The sequence below is a fragment of the Nicotiana attenuata genome, unplaced genomic scaffold (assembly GCF_001879085.1).
Source record: "Nicotiana attenuata strain UT unplaced genomic scaffold, NIATTr2, whole genome shotgun sequence".
Lineage (NCBI taxonomy): Eukaryota > Viridiplantae > Streptophyta > Magnoliopsida > Solanales > Solanaceae > Nicotiana > Nicotiana attenuata.
The window spans coordinates 1-4,466 of record NW_017672914.1 but is presented as its reverse complement, the minus strand read 5'-3'; positions in this window follow the sequence as shown (position 1 = coordinate 4,466).

Here is a 4,466-nt window from a genome sequence, read left to right as displayed (position 1 = left end):
CTCCAATTTTCAATTAATTCGGACCCAAACATACCCATTATCCCAAGCCCAATACCCCTGGACCAATTACCCTTACCCATTTAATAACCCGACCCAACCCTGCCTAAATCCCAGCCATTGATCAAAAATGATCAACAGCTAATAAAGGACGGAATTATACTAAAATAAGAATAAGAAAAAATACGTTAAAGTCATGGTAAAATTAAAATAATATGATTATAAAAATATTAATAACCTAAACTAAATAGAAATAAGATAAAACATGAAACTATTTTTTGTATTTTTCAATTTTTGTGCCTTAATAATAGAATTATAATTAATAATAAAGTGAAATCCTATAGAAATAAACTCAAATAAATATCCTAAAAATACTAGCTAGGACTCTTAAAGGTGATTCTAATGTGCGGGTCTAAAATTACATGTCTACAATTTCGATTCCATCGACGGCATCTACAATGGATATCCCGCTATGCCATAGTCGACTCTTTATAATATAGTTTTGAAGTTTGTTCTTCATTTAATCAAGGATTTTGAGTGAGAAAGTTGGGAAATTGGGGAAAAGTTCCTCAATCGAATTTCTGAGTTTTGAGTGGATGTTGACATCGAATTTGGATAATGTTGGTACGAGTGAACTCGTGAGTGAATGGGTGTTCATAATTTGTGGCTTTTACCCGACTCCGAGACGTGGGCCCGGGGAGGATTTTTGGTCGTTTTTCTATTTTCTTGCCTTAGCTTTGATTTCATTAGCTAAATTACATGCTTGTAGCTATATTTACGTTATGTAATTGATTTGATTAGATTTGGGCCACTCGGAGTTGGATACTCGCGGCAAGAGCGTGATTTCGGATTGATTTGAGCTCCGTACGAAGTAAGAGGCTTGCCTAACCTTGTGTGAGTAAACTCCTCTTAGGATTTGGTACTGTTTGCTATGTGAGGGCCGTGTAAGTGAGGTGCCGAGTGCGTACACGGGCTATCTGTTGAAAAACCACGTTTTCATTAAGCAAATATCTGTCTTCCTTTAATTGAGGAGCACTAGTATATGTAACTTTCCTGTTTAGCTTTGGAAAGCATGCCTACGTGCCTTAATTATCTTAACTGCCTACCTGAACTCTATGCAGCATGTTTAGTGAAAGTTACTTGCCTTCTTTGATATGAACTTAATCTAAACTGTAGAATTCTTTGCTGAAACTGTTGTTTATGTTGATTGAGTTGCATATTTACTTTGGTACTACAGAACGGTTTTTCGGGAGAATTTGTCCATTTTAGCCTTTAGATAGTTACACTTTCAGCATTTATGTAGTTATTATCAATCGGACTGCAAAAACCTTTTTTTCCAGAAGGGGTTTTGTGTTTTAACTGAAATCTTATGGTTTGGGTCTTTTATTGCCGACTCCTATGGTGTCAAGTTTGCCTTGTGTTTCACATTTGTTCCTTGTGAAGTAGATGTTTCTTTTTTATTATCGATTTTCCTTTTTCTCCTACAAGGACACTAGAATACCTTAATAGATTTTTTCCAAACCTGAAGAGATGATTTTTACATGTTATTTTTGCTGGTATCAAACTTAAAGGTAAGCTCTATAGCTAGTAGTGTGGTGGTCAGACCGACTATGTTACATGGGCTGAGTGTTGGCCTGTCAAGATTGCTCATATCTAGAAGATGAAGGTAGTAGAGATGAGGATGTTGAGATGGATGTGCGGGCACACCAGGTTAGATAGGATCAGGAATGATGTTATTCGCGACAAGGTGGGTGTGGTCCCCATTGAGGACAAGATACAGGAAGCGAGGCTTAGGTGGTTTGGACATGTGTGAAGGAGGAGAACAAATGCCCCGGTGAGGAGGTGCGAGAGGTTGACATTGGAGGGCCTACGGAGAGGTAGAGGTAGGCTAAAAAAGAAGTGGGGAGAGGTGATTAGGCAAGACATGATGCAGCTTCATCTGACCGAGGACATGACCCTTTGATAGGAAGGTGTGGAGGTCGATGATTAGGGTAGTAGGATAGGTGGTAGATTGTTCATACCAATAGGCTTAGTACACACTCTCGCATTCTGTTGGTAGTAGATTTCTATGAATACCTGCCATTATCTTTCATTTTAATCATCTTATTATCGTGTTGTTTCGATTCTACTTTTACATGGCTTTTGGGTGTTGTCCCTCATTTTCTATCTTTTAATTAATAATGTGGTGCTTATGTTTTTTTGAGCCGAGGGTCTATTGGAAACAACCTCCCTGCCTTCACACGGTAACGATAAGGTCTACGTACACACTATCCTCCCCCAGACCCCACGATGAGGAATAATACTGGGTATTGTGACAACATGCCCTGCTTGCGACAAAGACATAATCCACTGCCAAGGAGAAGAAATATTCTACTAGTGCAGAAAAGACATAATTATAAAAAGAATATTACCTAGCCCCATCCTTGATATTAAACATTGATAGTCGCCAGTATTTGGAACATCAAGATTTTGCAGTTTAGCTGTTTTGGCTGCCATGAAATTGACACAAAATAATCAAAAAGTATCTGCATGAGCAAAAGTGAGACTTTAAGCTTTGATACTTGCTTTTTTAAAACTCATTTGGAAAATATATTTTTTCTGCCTGGTTAATGTGTTGGGTGATCACGCCAAACTATGCCTTATAAAAAGGACAATACGGTCGTTGCAAATATAATCCGGTTTACAAGTCCGTAGTCGAATCCCACAGAGAACTAAGGTTTAGCTACAACTGTTCACTATCACCAAGAAGACAAGCTTGAACAATTCCTAACTTATAGATATTAAGATTCTTCTGTTTAACTAATTAACTAATAAATTAAAATAGTAAATTAACAACTAACGATACTGAGGGTTAGAGAAAAGATTAAGGAGGTCTAGAGTTATGATTTCCCCAATTTTCGGAATCCTTCCCGCTATGTCTTCTATAATTTCGCCTAAGTATTCTCTACCGATCATGAGCACTCTTATTACCGTAAATCTCTCTCGAGTAATTACGACAATTTACTAGACGCACTCTCCCGAGCTACGCTAGCTGACTTTTAATACAGCTCACTTCAGATCGCACCCAAGGCTTCGTTATCCCTAATTCCGCCTTTAAACCCTCGGTTATATACTCTGGGAGTGGTGTTGTTCAACAATTACCTAAATATGCACTCTCTCCCGAGTTATGCATACTAAATAGGCACAGCTAATTGAGAGCTCTTCAATTAACCACAATATAAACGTAGTTGAACAAATAGAGAAAAGGCTATGGCTCAATTATATAAAAACATAACAAGAATTTATCCTACAAAAGGTTCTATCAAAACTCTAGATAACAAATTAGCTATTCATAATAGTATGTAAAACTACAATACTAAAAGTCATAACCAACAATGAAAAATAGAAAGAGGAAGGAAAAACTCGTAGAAGAATTCTCCGCCTTGCTCCCAATGTGTTCTTGCCTCCAAGGGTGTTGTCTAACCCTAAAGTAGTGTCTCCTGCCTCCTTAGGTCTAATTTGTGTCCAAAATATGTCCCTTCTTGTTATTAGCCGGCCTCCTTTGTTTAATATAGGGTTTAGGACTTAAAATCCCATGTTTTGCACTTTAGTCCCTGAAATTTTCGCTTCCTGCCGCGGTCCCACCGCGGTCGCGGTCAAACCGCGGCCAAACATACTCTCTGATTCTTCAGTTGTCCGCGAGTACACTCTGCCGCGGTTCTGCCGCGGTCGCGGTGGAACCGCGGTTTTTCACCCTATTCCGTTTGGAATTTGGAAAAACGTAAAACATGAAAGTTGTAGCCCTTTGAGTTAGCATTCCAACCATATATTGTGGAGCCCAAATGGAGTTCTGAGCAAAAAGTTATGTCTATTTTACTAGACAGTGCGCAATATGCCTCCTCAAGTCTTCGTTCGTACTTAATTATCAAATTTGATCCCCGAACACGATCCCGGCTTAATTCCTTGAGCTTTTACTCAGACTTCAAAGCTTCAAATCACTTAAATTCATTCCATAACATCTATATAGCTCGGAATCACACCTACAAGGCATAAAACACACAATTAGTGCAAAACACTAGCGATTAAAGCGCAAACTCAATTAAAGTGCAGTAAATTCGAGTGTAATAAGCGACTAAAATATGCAATTATAGCCTATCATCAACACCCCACACTTAAACCATTGCTCTTCCTCGAGCAATCAAACTATACTTTTTTTTATAGACACGACCTTTTTAAACAATTCTCCTAACTCATCACACCAAGAGTATTTAAAATAGACTAAGCACAAAAGCATAACATCTTCACCTCAAGATTTGACTCACAAGTACCACACGTTATTCATAACTCAGCCACTTACTCTAATATAGAGGTGACTGATATTATCTTTCCTTCATGAATCAAGTGCCCTCACACAACAAAAGAGAGTAGTTCCACACAATAAAATTTATGAACACTTAGGAACTCAAGATAGAAAGAATTCACTCACTCTC